This window comes from Bubalus bubalis, chromosome 3 (assembly GCF_019923935.1).
Source record: "Bubalus bubalis isolate 160015118507 breed Murrah chromosome 3, NDDB_SH_1, whole genome shotgun sequence".
Lineage (NCBI taxonomy): Eukaryota > Metazoa > Chordata > Mammalia > Artiodactyla > Bovidae > Bubalus > Bubalus bubalis.
This window is the reverse complement of record NC_059159.1, coordinates 10,441,263-10,458,622: the sequence shown is the minus strand read 5'-3', so window position 1 is coordinate 10,458,622 and position 17,360 is coordinate 10,441,263.

Sequence of the window (17,360 nt, the reverse complement as noted above, 5' to 3'; positions counted from 1 at the left end):
GGCCCAAGTTCAATCCTTGGTCAGGGAACTAGATCCCACATGCCACAACTAAGATCCAGTATGGTCAAATAAATAAATTTAAAAAAAAAAAGGGGAAGGAAGGGGGCTCAGGTTCCCTTGGCCTTCCTGGTTCTTCGTCTTGGTGCCCATGACACACGTGGCGGGGCCTCTCCCACGTCTGCCGGAGCCAGGGCTTTGCCTGCCGGGCCACCTCACACTGCCCCTCTGTGCTCTTTCTTCTCCATGCCCCTTGACCTGTTGCCTCACTTCCTGCATCCTAGTTTTCAGTCCTCCGTTATCTCCCACCTGGACCACTGCCGAGGCCTCCCTGTTCCCCCAGTCCCTGACATTCCCCGCCTACATATCCCATTGCTTTCAGAGTTGTTTACTAGGAACAGAGCTATTTCCATGGCATGGAACATTCTGCTCAAGAACATTCAACAGCTCCCCATTACCTGCAGAAGGAAACATGTCCCAGGGGAGCCAGTCTTCTTAGCAGGGCATTGAAACTCCTCCAATTTGACTCTGGCTTCACTTTATGGGCCTGCCCAGCCTCATTGCCCTTCAACTCCTCACCCCCACATAGTCCTGCCCCGAATTAAACAAGATGGCCTGTGGCAGTTCTCATCTGTGTTCACTCAGCCTGAGCTCTGTGTTGGAAAGGTCTGTGTATGAGAGGAGTCCCAGTAATTTTCCAGCCCACGCTACCTTCTTTTTCCTTTGAACTCAGAGTGTTCATGGTCTGGGTCGCGCTGCATGGAAATTCATTTATGCAACAAACACCCTTTCCATTGACATGATTCTTTAGTACAGCTTCACAAATTCTTCAAGTTCTTTGAGGGGGAACTTTTCTAGGAAACATCCCTCAGCCTGCTCCTAATTACCTGGTATTTTCAACCCATCTTTGTATGGTGTCAAAATCATGTCAGTGTATCATTTTCAAAATTCCATCATACAGAACTTGTCCTTTCGCCCTTTTATTCTTTCATCTACTGTGTGTTGGTTGAGTTCCTGTTTTGTGACAGGCGCTGATGGTGTGCTGGACACAAGGCAGGCCTGTGCCGTTGTTGTCAGGTGAGGCAACACTGGAGCCCCCAGCACGTGAGAAGCGCCGGGGTGATGAGGGTGAAGAAGGTGCAGGGTGCTGGGAATGCAGGTGATGGGAGCTGGTGTGGTCTCGGGGCATGTGAGGGCCCCTCTCTGGAGAGGGGACGTTTCAGCTGACATCTGAAGGATGAGGAGGTATTGGACACAGATTCGGGGGGGAGAATCTGGAGGGACTGAGAGGCAGGCAGACATGTGAAAGGCAGGAAAAATGTCCCAGGTGACCCAGAGTGGCCTGAAATCAAGGCCGAAAATCCAGGCAGAAAAGGCCATAGACCAAGTCAAAGGGTTTGTCTTGTAACAAAGGGTGATGGGAGCCATGGAAGCGCTTTGAGCTGGGAAGTGACACAATCAGACCTGCCTTTTGCAAAGAACAGCCTCTGCCTGCTAGGTGGGGACACTGTTGGAAGAGGGCAGAGGGACTGAATGAACCATAACAGGGGTCGTCAAGCTAGAGCTATGGGCCAAACCTGGCCCACGGCCTGTTTGTGTCTATAAAGCTTTATTGGCACACAGCTGTATCCAGTAGTTTATATATTGCTGCTCTCAAGAGGTGGAATAGTTGCCACAGAGGCCATATAGCCCTTGGTGCTTGATATATATATATTTTTTTTTTCCTTGATTTTTTTTTGGTGTTTTTTGTCTTATTATTTTTTTATATCTATTATTTATTTTGGCTGTGCAGGGTCTTATTTGCAGCATGTAGGAACTTCGATCTTCATTGCAGCGTGAAGGATCTTTAGTTGCAGCATGCAAACTTAGTTGAGGCATGTGGGATCTACTTCCTTAACCAGGGCTTGAACCCAGGCCCCCTGCATTGGTAGCATGGAGTCTTAGCCACTAGACCACCGAGGAAGTCCTGATGCCTGAGATATTTACACTGACCTTTTACAGGAAAAGTTTGCTGACAGTTCTGTTAAAACGCTGCCTTAATTTGGGTTGTTCTGGAAGCAGAGCTGACAGGAGGATGTGAGCGCAGGTATACTCGTGGTGAGTGGGTGGAGGGCAAAGATTCAGAAAGTGGGGCCGACAGGATGCGGGGCTGGAGGGGGTCAGGCGGGTGAGAGATCGGAAGTGAGGATGGAGATGGAGATTCTGCTTCAAGGGCAGACCTCCAGTTCAGATCTGGGCAGGTCTTGAGCAACCCGACTGTTCCAGAACTTTCACTTTGTTTCTGAGATGACCTCCAGTCTCTGCAGCTGAATAATACTCCACGAATCTTCCTCACCATGATTCACTAATGAAGCTGAAAAGGCTCTTCACTTTCTTCCCAAACGTGACCCACAAGTCCTGCAAATTCCTCTCTGAGCAAAGCATGGGTACCACCATCCTGTCTCTCCCCCGTCAGCAAAGCGACTGTCTGCCTAATTCCTAATTATGCCCTTCAAGGTTGCATTAAATCATTGCGCCAGGACACTGCATTGTGGGTAATCAGCTGCTGTTTTAATATGTTTAGCTGCTCTGCATTTCCACAGGCAGAGACTGTCTGAAGTGAAAATTGTGCCCCTGTCTGTCAGGATCTCTGCTGGAGATCACAGAGCAGAGGATAAGTCTGGTGTGGCAGGTTGGATCGTGTTCTCCCCGCAGAATAAACCCTGCCGAAGGCATGGGCTGGAACTTCCCCTTCTCACCCTCAGACACATCTCAGAGACTTATGGTCATCCTGGCTGGAGGAAATCCAGCTGGAATCTGTTCTATGAATTCCCAGCATCCCTTCACTTCTTTTTAAAAAAACAGCTTCATCGAGATGTAATTCCTGTGCATAGAATTTGCCCATGGACAGAGTTTTTGGTATCTTCACAGAGTTATGCAATGATCACCACAGTCAATTTTAGAACATTTTCATCATCTCTGAAATTGATAATGATAACTATCATCTCCCAAGCCCCCCCGCCCCCCCCCCCCCCCATAACCCCTGGAAACCACTAATCTCTACTTTCTGCCTCTATGGATGTCCCTATTTTGGACATTTCATATAAATGGGATCATGCAATATATGGCCTTTTGTGTCAGACTTCTGTTACTTAGCATGTTTCCATCTCATCTTTGTTGTAGTGTGTGTCACTGCTTCATTCCTTTTTTATGGCTGAACGGTGCTTCTGGGACATTTACTTCCTGAGGCCCATCAGTCATCCCACCCTGGGGGCTTCATCTTGTAGTCCTTACAGCACCCCACACGGTAGGTCCCTGACCTTCACTTGATGGCTAGGGAAGCCGAGACTCAGAGTAAGTGCCTAATTCAAGGTCACATGGTTACCTTGAGGGAGGGGGGTCTAATCCTTGTGTTCAGAGCATCTTCCCAAATCTCCTGTAATTTTCCTAGAATCCAGAGCAGATTAGAGTGAATTAGGAGAGAGGGCCTCTGAATCTGATAGGGCCCATGATGGGCTGAATAATGGCCCCCAAAGATGCCCAGGTTCCAATCCCTGGAACCAGTGACTGTGACCTTATTTGGAGAAAGGGTCAGTGCAGATGGGATTAAGGATCTAGAGGTGGGCGATTATCCTGGATTATCTGGGTGGACCCTAAGCAGTCACATGTATCGGTTTAAGAGGAAGGCAGAGGGAAATCTGACACTTTGACACACACAGAGGAGACACCCACATGAAGGTAGAGCAGAGAGAGACGTGAAGCTGCTGGCCTTAAAGACAGAGTGATGTGGCCACAAATCAGGGATGACCAGCAGCCCCTGGGGGCTGAAACAGGCAGGAAAGTCTTTTGTCCTGGAGTATAGCCCCGCTGACAGCTTGATTTCAGACTAGTGATGCTGATTTTGGGTTTCTGGCCTCCAGAACTGGGAAAAGAATCAATTTCTGTAGTTTTAAGCCCTTTGAATGTCTTCTGTTAGGGCATCCTCAGGACACTAACACAGGGCCTCATACCTGATTCCCAGGCCCTTGGTGCCTGAGACAGCTTTCTGCACATTCCTAGCCCGAGCACTTTGGTACAGCCGGCTGTGGTGTGGCCTGTATATGTTGAAAGCTGGGAATAGCATCTAATACCTCTTATCTAAGAACTTTGCATAAATGAACCCAATCCCCACAACAGCTCTGTGAGATAAGCTCCTATTGTTATTCCCATTCTACAGATGAGAAAATGAGGTTCAGAGTGGCAGGTTCACCAGCGAGGGGCAGAACCAGGCGGTCCTGTTGCCCAGTAGGTTTCTACTGCTCTGTGCTGCCTTCTTAAACTACACTGCTTAAAGAAGCACGTAAGAGCACAGGCTTGGAAGGCATTCATTCATTCAACAAATACATATCAAAATATATACGAGCCCTGGAGAATCAGCTGTTAAGAAAATGTGTGCCTTCCCCACTGGGCCCTCACATGTGGTAGTGAGACAATCGCCGAAAGTATAATGTGTAACCCTGGAGAAACACTGGATGTGCCAGGACTCTTTCTGGGGTGCATGGGTGTGCATATGTGTGCACGTGTGTGTAAGCATGCTGTATTACACAGGGGATTGGGAAGGGAGCTGAGCAGGTGGGAGTGCAGTGGAGGCCTGCAGGGCGCAGGTGTGCTGGAGGAGCCCATGACTGGCTCAGCAGAAGGGGTGGAGTAGGACCAGAGGAGACTGGAGTGGGTGGAGTGGGCTGACTGGGCAGAGCTGTGCCAGCCACTGGGCAGGGCCCTGAAGAGCACTGGGCCGAGGGAACGCTTGAGTTGTCCCACCTTCCCTGTGTGGCTATGCATCAGAGCTTCCAGCTCAATATTGTTGCAAATTTTAAATGCAGGCACGGTTGCGCCTGGCGCTTGGTTAGTGTGTCTCCACAACTGATAGCAAGATGCCGCACACTGCCTGTCAGGGCCCTGTGAGTCTTGGTCATCTTGTGCGGGGAGGCCCCCTCAGGATTAGGATGCCCCATGTCAAGAACCTTCGTTGTACCCTTAGCATACATAGTCTCACCTTTCTTTGGAAACTACTTATTTTTGGAATTTTCATCTTTCCCTCAGTTCTAGGTGGTTCCTTGTTCTGGAAGGTAACATAATATCCATCCACATTTCCTTCTCTAAAGCTCTAGAACTCCCCCAGAACTAGGTGGGTTTTGGTGCTTAGGCTTGTCGGGATTTTAGAACGATAACAGGATACATAAACTATGTCATGGAAGAGGTTCTGGCGTCTGGGGCTGCATGCCTCATGAGAGGTCACCGAGAGAGATGACAGCTGGGTGATCCGAGCTGGACCCGGGCCAGGAGAGGCTCCTTGCCCTCGCCCCCCTCACTTCCACTCTGTCCATCGTGCCAACTGCCACCTGCCACCTGCCAGTGCCGCTTTCAAAGGCGCAGCCGGGAGAAAGAGCAGTGTGCTGAGACCACCCAAGGGGCCACGTGCCTGGCCCCCCAAGACCTTGCAGTAAACTTTCAGGATTTGGAGGCGCAGCTGCTAGAGGAGAGTCTGAGCCCTTGGTCATCCATAATTGCTCATTTATAAGTAAAATGAGGGCTTCCTTGGTGGCTCAGCTGGTAAAGAATCTGCCCGCATTGCGGGAGACCTGGGTTCGATCCCTGGGTTGGAAAGATCCCTTGGAGAAGGGATAGGCTACCCACTCCAGTATTCTGGCCTGGAGAATTCCATGGACTGTATAGTTCATGGGGTCGCCAAGAGTCGGACAGGACTGAGCGACTTTCACTTTTGACTCAACCAGGCTCGAGAGGCCGTTCCTGCAGACGGCCCTGCTGCCCCGCCATGCGGCTGCCTTGCCCTCCGCCTCTGTCCCCGCTGGGGGTTCAGGCTTCACCCGGAAGCTCTGAGGGTGTAAAACCACGCAGCTCCAGTTAGCGTGGTAAGTAATGGCCGCCGGTCACTCTTGGTCACTTTGCATGTTGGCACCAAAATTAGAAAACGTGAGGTTTTCAGAGTTAATTGGATTTTTGAATTTAGGATAAGGGGTGTGGACACATGGGCCCAGCCCACACTGACAGAACTTTCTAGGTACCAGTCACTGCGCCTTTTCTGTGCGGCTTCATCAGGCCCTGTCAGCCACCCCCCGAGGTGTCCAGGGAGCTGCCCAGGGAGGGGGCGCGGGGCACCTAGGCATCCCCCAGGCTTTCTTCCCCTTCATTCTGGTCGAGGTAGGGGCTCAGGCCACAGCCTAGGGCACAGAGCCTCCCGCAAAGCCAAGCACCCAGACGCACCTGGGGCCACAGGCATTGGATTCCATCCGAATTCTGACATTCACTCTTTTTTTAAAACGTCAGTGGAGTCAAGTCTTAGTTCTGAGAGGGGAGGCCTGCAGACAGCCAACAGGCATTTGAATAACATGGCTACAGGGAGAAGGGAGGGAGGGACACTGGTGTCCTTGTGGTGACTTTACATGGGCTCTGAAGGCCACCTCTGAAAGAGGTGTCCCCAGGTGTTTTAAATAGGTAGCATAAAAAAAAAAAGGCCCTCTCCAAGGTGACAGAAATGTTCCAAAGGACAAAATTCTACTACATGTGAAAGTCCAGTTATTTTTGTTTGAAAACTCTCTCATTTTGTGATCATCAGAGCTCACGTAATAGGGTGGACTCCGTTACACTGAGGGCCTTGTGCCTGGGCCTGGATGCCATGCCCACCTTTGAGTTCCACCACCTAAGTACCTCCCAAAGACCCCATTGCTGAATGCTATCCCCTAATACTGTCACACTGGGAGTTAGGATTTCCACAGATGAATTTCTGTGAGGGGCACAAACATTCAGCCCATAATAGCTCTCTGTTTCCAAGCATTACCTATGCATTGAAATTTCCTTACTCATCAGTTTTAGACTTCATTATTGATCTTTCTTTGATGGTATAATAAATCAGATTTTAACTTACTTACATTTCTTCTTCCCTCTCCTCTGCCCAAATAACTTCTCACTTTTTGGTTATATCTACATACAAGTTTTTCTTATCACAACTATCATAACCACAACAGTTTTCTTTCTTTCTTTGGTACAATTTTTCATTTATCCTGTGGTTAATAATTGCTTAGGCTTTCCCTGGCCCTCCAGCATACCTCCCTATGCAACCTTCCATGAGGTCAGTCCTGTCAGGTAAGTTGGTCAGCCCTCTGAAGTTGCCCTGGAGCCTTCTGACACCTGCCCCAGCCGGTATGGGCTGCTCCAGGCTGCTGCATGGCCCTTGTTTAGGACTTTCCTTTGCTCACTCCTGTGATGGAGCCCATGCTTCTTAGATCTTGGGCTTCATCCTTTTGTTTCCTACCTATTCTTGGTGGCGCTCATTCTCTTATAACACCTGAGATGTCTTATTCTTTTCCCATGTTCGGTTTGAATGTAGACTCCTGGTTTTGAAATTATTTTTACCTAGAATTTTGAAGGCATTTTCCTGCTGAATTCTGGTTTCCATGCTGCTGTTGAGTAGTCTGATGCCATTCAAATTTTTGATCCTATTTTATGACCTGGTTTTCTTCTCTCTGGAAGCTTTTATCCTTGGTGTTCTAAAATGTCATAAAGATATGCCTTTGTTCTTTTATTGTTTGGATACTTTGTATGCTCTTCAATCTGAAGGCTCATGCCTTTCAGTTCTGGGAAGATTTCTGGTATTATTTCTTTGATAATTTTATTCTCTTGATTTTCTCTGAGCTTTCTTTCTGATATTCTTATTTGTTAGATATTGGACCTCCTGGCTTCATCATCTAGCTCTTTAATTAGAAAAAAAAAATCTCCTATTGTACATTTCTTTGCCTTTTTGTTCTACTTTCTGGAAACTTTAACTTCATTTTCCAAGGCTTCTATTGACTTTAATTTATAGTATTATATTTTTTACTTTGAGGCATTCTTGTTCTTTAATGGTTTCTTCTTGTTTCATGGACCGTAATAGCTTTTCTCATCTCTGTGAACATATTAATGGTACATTCTTTGAAGTTTTCTTCTCTTTGTGAAGTATGTACCTATACTACTTATCTGGTGCTGTGTAACAAATTACCCTAAACACAGTGGCATAAAAGGACAAACATTTCTTATCTCACAGTTTCTGTGAGCCAGGTATCTGGTAGGGCCTAGCTGGGTGGCTCTGGCTCGGGGTGAATTTGTAGCTAATGTGTCATCTAGGACTGAAGTCATTTAAGGCTTCAGTGGAGATGAAGGATCTGCTTTCAAGCTCAGTCACTTGGTTGATGGCCAGAGTCCTAAATTCCTCAGCACACGGGCTTCTCCATATGGCTGCTGGACATAGCAGTTGGCTTCTTCCAAAGTTAGTGAGAGGGAGAGAGAGAACCAAGATGGAGGCTATGCTGCTTTTTATAACCTAATCTCAGAAGTAACCACCGTCTCTTCTGTCATGATACAGTGTGGGAGAGAGGACTCAAGGATGTGAGTAACAGGAGACTGCCATCGAGGAGGCAGCTGACTACCCCGGCACTTGTTCCGAAGTTCCCCTAATTTCTTACTTGGATCTCTGTTGTCCATGATGGAGGCTTGTCTTGAATATTTGGTGATCTCTCCCTCTGACTTCTTGTATTTTCAGCACACAAGTTGATTGGAGGCTGTGTGTATATGCCTATGTGGGGAGCTTGTAGACTGTCTCTGTTAGATTACTCCAGAAGTTAATCTTGTTATGAAGAGTTGAGGGTAAGCTGTTTATTTGGAAGGTGAAGGAAACCCCACTAGGGGAGTGGGGTTTTAGAACTTGGAAAGGAAGGAGGCCAAGAGAGGGTATGATATTAAGTCATGCACTGAAGCATGTGTTTGGAACTTGGTCCTGCCGAGAACTCTGAGAAATGGGGCAAAGCACATACCTCAGAAGGATCCTACCAGGATGATGTTGATGGAGCTTGGCTACTGGTGCCCTGAGTCGTTGCCTGAAGGCTGTGGGGGAGAGGGAGGGTGAGCATCAGGACCCGTCCGCCTGCTGCAAGAGGGCAGAGCAATCTTCTGAGGTTTTAGGGAAACTATCAGGCACACGATGCAGATGACACTGTTGGAGTCTAAAGCACCTGGACATGGCTAAGGGACATGTGACAGAGACAGTGACCATGGGCTTTGCTGTAGGGCACGGTTCCCACCCTTTTTGGCACAATTTTTCTAGACTCAGAGAGGGGATAGTTTCAGGATGATTCAAGTGCATTATGTTTATTGTGCATTTATTTCCATTATTATTACATCAACTCCACCTAAGATCATCAGGCATTAGATCTTGGAGGTTTGGGACCCCTGCTGTAGGATGATTATATTTGTAGGTCTTTTCTCTGGAACAGCTTTTATTATCTGCAGAGAGGGATCCTCTGATCGCTTGCTTTGGATGGGGTTGGGGTGTGGGGATAGGTCTGGCTTCTGGTGCTCTGGGACTGGTAGCAGAGGCCAGCTGGGTGGGGCTGTCACCCTCAGTGTGGAGACTTCTATTCCATATGCCTCTGTTCGGCACTGTGCTTGATCTCATCTTCTTTGAACTGGCATCCCCAAGCCTGGGGTCTCTCTGATTCACTCCCTACAAGAATGAGCCTCAGGTCTCTGTGGGCTGGGCAAGGGTGCCTCGTTGTATGGAGGTGGGCAGGGTCCAATTTCACCCTGGCCTTCAAAGTATCCAGTTTCCATGATTTGGGGGAGGTCTTTGGGGGCACATCAGCTGGGTGCTGTCCCTTAGCTCCAGCTTGCAGTTCTCTAGCTCTGCCTTCTCCATCCCAGGGTCCCCCAGCCTTTCTCTCTCAGCCTCTTGACTTCATCATGACTGGGGATTCCATATCTCTCATTCATTGTGAGGTTGTCTTGCCCCCTCCCTCATCTTGCTAGTCCTGTTCTGGGAGGCCCACACCTGGAAAGTCGCTGGACGAGTGGAGCTGGGCAAGAGCTGGGCCAGGGCAGGGCAGCCCAAGCTGTTGGTGAGCAGGGTAGAGGATTGAGGAGGAGACTGAGATCAGGGTAGACAAACCTTGAGGTCACCAGGCCCTGGTCTGTGCCAGCGTCTGGAGACCCAGTTCAGTTGGGGGAGGCAGGGCTGGTGGGCTGGGGTGGTCTAATTGTCTGTGCTTGTTTGCTGCCCCCATGGGTTGTCTGCATGATCCAGATCTCCTGAGGTTGAGGAGGTCGCTGGGGGCTGACTCTGGACCAGACCTGCTCGCATCTGATAGTGCCAGCGGGGGAGGTAGCTATGTTTAGAAGTAATTACTCTATCTGTGCAGAAGCATTGGAACATCCTCCCTGGCAGTGGCAGGAATTAGCTCGAGGCATCACTGCTGGAGCAGCAGCAACTTCTTTGCTAGACTGTCCTGCTTTCCTTCCTGGGAAATGGGGAACTGCGCTGAAGCAGGGAGAGGGATGGGTCCTGGAAGTGGTGGGAGAGAGAAACCTGCCCACGCTCAGAGAGCTGGGCTATTCCTGTGAGCCATTGCTATGGATATGTTAAACCATCTGCAGCAGACAGCCTGGGAGGGATGCTGACGGCGGGGGTCATTTACTTAACAATTGCTTATTAAAGGTGTCTGATTGCTGAACATGGTTCTAGGTGCCTGGGATACGGCTTAGTTGTGAGCCAAGTCCTTGTCATTCTAGTGGACAGGGATAGGCAACACGTGCACACACACACACACACACACAAAAGCAGGTGGAAGTAAAGTTGAGAGGTGCTGCTGCTCCACATTAGGCAGGCCCCTCTGCTAAGGGAACACTGTGCAAAGACCTGACTGAGGCCAGTGAGTGACCTGTGCTCTTCTGGGAAAGAGTGTTCCAGGAAGCTGGAGCAGCAAGTGCAAGGGCCGTGTGGCTGGAGGGTGGTTGGCAGGATGGAGGGACAGTGAGGGGGCATGTACTCCTTGTTAACCCCTGCAAGGTGAATGCCCATCTGCTTTGAATGCTGGTGTGCCTGCTTCAGATTCATATGTTGGAACCTTAAGCCCAATGTGATGACATTTGGAGGTGGGGCCTTTGGAAGGTGATTAAGTCATAAGTGTGGAAACTGGATCATTGCCTTTTAAGAGACCCAGAGAGCTCCCTCATCCCTTCCGCTGTGTTTGGACACAGTGAGAAGATGGTTATCTATGAACCAGGAAGCAGAACTTCACCCAAAACTGAATATAAAACGGAATCTGCCAGCACTTTGCTCCTATAAATGTGAGAGAGATTCCTGCTGTTTATAAGGCCCCCAGGCCATGGTGTTCTGCTAGAGCAGCCCCAACAGACTGACACACTACTGTTACCAAACAATTTCATGCTTCATGTCAGAGAGGAAGACGGAAGGGGTCCACATTGCTCTTCGGACCCCTGCCTCCAGAGACTAAGTGGGGGCCCCTGTGCTTGAATGATAGAGGATGCTTTGGGCTGGCCAGGCCTCCCTGGGGGTCTGGAGGGCAGACTGTGGGTGCTTGGCCTGGAGGTGGTTGCATTTCAGAGTACGAAGGTGAGGACGATGAGTACATGCAGCGTTGTCATGTGATGGACTTGCATTCTCTGCAGCATCAAGAGCAGAGGAGGGGGCTCGAGGTGGACGCAGGTCCTGGCCCTGAAGCCACCCTGCTCCTGAGGGTGCTTTGTCACTGCTGGTGTCCATGTAGCAGGGCCCGGAGGGGCAGCTGAGATGCTGAGCTCTATGTTTTGTAGGGAAACCAGTCAGGGTTGGGGGCATCCCAGGGGCTCCTAGTATGAAAAGGGCTTCCTGGCGGGTGCTGGCACTCTTCCTTTGTCTGCAGTCTGTTTTGTCTCCCTCCACGGCTTCTCTGCTCTGACTCAGTTTCCAGGTTTTCCTTTTTCTTTTCTTTTTTTTGTATTGAAGTACAGTTAATTTTCAATGTTGTGTTAGTTTCTGGTGTATAGCAGTGATTCAGTTATACATATATATGCATATTCTTTTTCATATTATTTTCCATAATGATTTATTGCAAAATATTGAATATAGTTCCCCATGCTATGCAGAAGGACCTTGTTGTTTATTTATTTATTTTTTAAAAATATCTATTTCTTTGGTTGTGCCAGGTCTTAGTTGTGTCATAAGGGATCTTTTGTTAAGTGCACAGACTCTAATTGTGGCACATGGGCTCCGGAGTACGTGGGCTCAGTAGTTGCATCACACAAGCTTAGTTGCTCCACAGTGTATGGAATCTTAGTTCCCTGACCAGGGCTTGAACCACGTCCTTTGCATTGCAAGGTGGGTTCTTAACCACCGGACCACCAGGGAAGTTCCTATCTATTTTTTGTTTGTTTGTTTGTTTGTTTTTTAAATTTTATTTTAAACTTTACATAACTGTATTAGTTTTGCCAAATATCAAAATGAATCCACCACAGGTATAGAGTAGTTTGTATCTGCTAATCCCAAGCTCCTAATTTATTTCTCCCCACTTTCTCTTTGGTAACCAGAAGTTTGTTTTCTATGTCTATGAGTCTATTCCTGTTTCATCAATAAGTTCATTTGAGTTGTAGTTTAGATTCCACATATAATTGATATCATATATATGATATATGATGTTATAAGATATCTTCTTTTTCTGACTTACTTCACTTAGTATGATAATGTCTATATTCATCCATATTGCTGCAAAGGGCATTATTTCATTCTTTTTTATGTCTGAGTAGTGTTCCATTGTGTATATCTTCTTTAGCCATTTATCTATCCACTGACAGTTGGCTTCCATGTCCTGGCTGTTGTAAAGAGTGCTGTTATGAACACTGGGGTGCATGTATCTTTTCACATTAGTTTTCTTTGGAAATATGCCCAGGAATGGTATTGCTGGATCATATGGCAATTCTATTTTTAGTTTTTGAAGGAACCTCTGTACTGTTTTCCATAGTGGCCATACCAATATACATTCCCACCAACAGTGTAGAAGGGTTTTCTTTTCTCCACACCCTCTCCAACATTAGTAATTTGTAGGAGAAGGCAGTGGCACCCCACTCCAGTACTGTTGCCTGGAAAATCCCATGGATGGAGGAGCCTTGTAGGCTGCAGTCCATGGGGTCGCTAAGAGTCGGACACGACTGAGTGACTTCACTTTCACTTTTCACTTTCATGCATTGGAGAAGGAAATGGCAACCCACTCCAGTGTTCTTGCCTGGAGAATCCCAGGGACGGGGGAGCCTGGTGGGCTGCCATCTATGGGGTCGCACAGAGTCGGACACGACTGAAGCTACTTAGCAGCAGCAGCAGCAATGAAGGCTATTCTGACCATGCAAGGTGGTTTTTATTTTGTAGTTTTGATTTGCATTTCTCAAATAATTAGCCACATGAGCATCTTTTCATGTGCTTATTGGCCGTCTCTCTTCTTTGGAGAAATGTCTATTTAGATCTTCTGCCCATTTTTTGATTGGGTTGTTTATTTTTTTTTTCTGTTATTGAGTTGTATGAGCTATTTGTATATTTTGGAAATTAAGCCCTTGTCAGTCACATTGTTTGCAAATATTTTCTCCCAGTCTGTAGGTTGGTTTTCATTTTGTTTATGGTTTCTTTTGTTATGCAAGCACTTAAAAGTTTGATTAGGTCCCACTGGTTTATTTTTGTTTTATTTCTATCGCCTTGGGAGACTGACCTAAGAAAACATTGATACTATTTATGTCAGAGAATGTTTTGCCTGTGTTCTCTTCTAGGAGTTTTATGGTGTTGTATCTTATATTTGTCTTTCAGCCGTTTTGAGTCTATTTTTGTGTATGGTATGAAGGTGCATTCTAACTTCATTGTTTAGCATGCAGCTGTCCAGGCTTTTCTTAAATCAGTCCCAGCTGGTGAGACAGCTTTTACGCTCCCCAAGGTGGTAATGGGGCCTCTCCCTTGTTGAGTCTCCTGACAACACTCTCCAGTGAGCCATCCATTTCTTCACGACCCTGGGGACATGCAGGCTCCGTTTTCAAGTACATCCTGGGGCTTGGCATGTGTGACAAAAGGCAGAGGGTGAGTTCCACAAGAAAAAAATCAGGTGTGCATTTTTTGGTACATAAAAGACAATCTGAGGCTTCTTTTCATGGAAAAGAGGTGGTGGGGGAGCAGGATGGAAAGATATGGAAACTCATCACCATGAATGAGCGGAGAGGGGAGAGACCAGAGGAGAAGGAATGTGCAAGAGAGTGAGAAAGAGAGAGTGGGGCGCACGTGGATGAGGCAGATGCAGAGATAAAATGCTTTCACAGGAGGTGCAGGAACATCAGTTTAAATCAAGGATGTCAAATGATTGCGGGTGCCTTTGAGTCTCTGATGCACATGCCTCGTGCCGGCTGCACGCACTCCTCATGTCTGTACACACTTGACTGTTGCTTCTGGGCCCTCAGCGGGGGCATCTTGCCAGTGCCTCTGCCTCCCCCCACTGCCTCTGCCTCCCCCATCCACTGTCAGAAGGACCCCTCCCCATAGTCCTTAGTGGAAGCTTTGTTGCTACTGCCCTGCCTCCCTTCTCCCTGGCCCAGGTGGCTCTGTATCCTTAACAAAGGAGGCCATTGTGGTCCAGGTGGCAAGGGTTTAAGTGAGAGACACACAAACTGGATGATGTCTGTAGGGGTGAGGAAAGCCAAGTGCTACGTGCCTGGACCCTAAGAGGTAAAGAAGAGGAGAGGCAGCACCAGGAAGATGAACAAGATGAGGGAGCTACTTGCATCCTTCACCTGCCCCCCAGGGTCATCCTTGCTCTCAGAAAGCCCTCACCAGCCCCCCAGCTCCCTCGGTTTGGCTAGGTTGTTGGTGGATCCAGAGGCAGAAAGAGGGCTGGTGGTGGTGACTGAGTGATGGGGCAGCCAGAATGGGTGAGGCTGAATTGCAGAGACTCCTGACAGCTGCCAGGAAGGATCCAGGGTTTGAGGCTGTCCAGATTTGACCCTCAGCCTTGGGTGCGAAAGGGGAAGTCCTGGCTTTGAGGTCCTGGTGTGATGAGTTGGGTTGGGGGCTTCCCTTGAATCTGGATTTGATACCAGTTACAAAGAATTCCCAGGTCTTCATCCAGAGGCCATGCGTTGGGGACATGCAGCTTGTGTTCATCAGGTTCTGTCCACTGTAGTTCTAGTTCCCCCTACACACATTGTGCAAACTGGGGAGCAAGGAGCAGTGGTCTTTTCTCTAACACACATTCCCTGTGAAATGATGCTTCCTGGGAGTTACTTGTCTGTAACTTCCCCAATTACTGCACCCCCTCTCACCCCTGCCCAGTGCCATGGTGACCTATGAGGTTTCTATTTTCTTTTTTACTGACCTGAAACTCAGTCCTCCTGGACAGAAAAGTCAGGGGCCACAATGTCTCACAGAATTGACCCAGGGCAGCAAGCCCTGGGATCTCACTCCTCAGCAGTTCCTTGCCCCAACTACTATGTGGACAATGATTCCATACAGAAGGATCTGGGAACATCACTCTGGAGTTTGATTCTTTATCTACTCCCACAAAATGCCAGAGACTATCTGGCTTACAAAGCTGGACTTCAGGGATACTGGCCATGTAGCAGAGGATTTAACCCTGTCCCAGGAGAAGTCAGTTTTTTGCCCTCGGCCCACTGAAAGTAATCTCTAAGCCCCTGGGATGTTCTGGTCATGGTTTGCCTGGCAGCTTTGGGCCATACCAACAAAGTGATGTAAGGTGGAGCTCTGGGCCACAGAAACATGTGAGTGAACGTGGGTAGGAGTTTGGGTCATATGGTATGAGCTTGACTTCTAGAGGGACTAGACTGAGGTCAGCCTCGTGGGCACCAAAGTGCCTCCATGGTAGACTCCAGTAAAGAGTCTGGACCCCAAGGCTTGAGGGCTTCCCTGGTTGGCAATGTCACCACACATGGTGCTATGGAAGCAGCGCTATCCTGACTCTAGGGAGAGGGGCAAGTGGAAGCCCCCACATTTTGCGTCTTCCTGGACTCCCTAGTTGACTTAAACCTCTATCTTTTCACTGAAATAAACCGTAACCATGAGTATAACAGCTTTCTTGAGCCCCAAGTCCTTCCAGCAGATTATTAAACCTCAGCATGGCCTTGAGGACCCCAGCTTGCACTTGGTGTCAAAAGTGAGGGAGGTTTTAAGACCTGCTCCCTGACTGCAGGCCACCATTGTGGTGATTCCCAACTGCTCCCAGACTTTTTTTTTTTTTTTTTACAGTTTATTTATTTTTGGCTGTGCTCAGTCTTCATTGCTGTGTGTGGGCTTTCTCTAGTTGCAGCGAGCAAGGGCTACTCTCTAACTGCAGTTCATGGGCTTCTCACTGCAATATCTTCTCTTGTTGCAGAGCATGGGCTCTAGGGTGCACGGACTTCAGTAGTTTAGCTGCCCTGAGGAATCGTGGAGTCTTTCCAGGCCAGGATCAAACCCATGTCCCCTGCATTGGCAGGTGAATTCTTAACCACTCACCCACCAGGGAAGTCCTACTTCTGGACTTTAATAGCTCTCCAACTGGTCTGTTTTCCTCACCCCAGTCAGTTCTAGTGCTGCAGCCAGAATGGGCATTTAAAACTGTCAGTCCTCGCACATTTTCCTCTGCTGAAACCCTCCACTGTGCTGCAACTGCATGGACTCTAAAGGTTTGGGCATGAGCTAAAACCCTGGTATAATCTGGCTTTTGCTGACCCTCTCCAACCCCATCCCCTTGCCTACCACATTCCAGCTCCCCTCATTCCAGTCCCCTCTGGTGTGTGGCACACACCTGAGCTCTTACCTGCTTTGGAGCTATCTCCCATGCTAATCTCTTTCTTGCTCTTTGAGTCTCGCCTAATGTTAGCCTTTTCGGGAAAGTTCAGGGCATCTCATCTGCCATCTCAGAATCTATTCATAGCCTGCCCAGCACCCCTCTCAGTGTGGACTCATACACTTATATTGTTACCTTTCCTGTTTATTTCTGCTCTTTCCATGCTGGACATCCCTCGAAGGCAGAGACTGTGTGTGTATTTTACTTGCAGTTGTAGATCTTGTATGTAGATCCTGAACCCAGCATCAGGTGGCTAATCAAACCCTGCTTGTTAGAGCAATGAGTGACCTTCCACCATAGCTACCACATGGCTAACCTTCACCAGCACTAGCTGGTGGTGCCCCAGCCTCCTTGATCAAACTCCCCGCAGATGTGGTCCCAAGCCACATGCTCCTGTGGGTCCTGATGGATGTCCTGGCTCCTGGGGTGTGTGTGTGTGTGTGTGTGTGTGTGTGTGTGTGTGTGTGTGTATTGTCCCTTTCCTTCCACTTTCCTGGTTGGGTTATGGTGTGACTTAAATGGCACCCCACTCCAGTAGTCTTGCCTGGAAAAATCCCATGGACAGAGGAGCCTGGTAGGCTGCAGTCCATGAGGTCGCTAAGAGTCGGACATGACTGAGTGACTTCACTTTCACTTTCCACTTTCATGCATTGGAGAAGGAAATGGCAACCTACTCCATTATTCTTGCCTGGAGAATCCCAGGGATGGGGG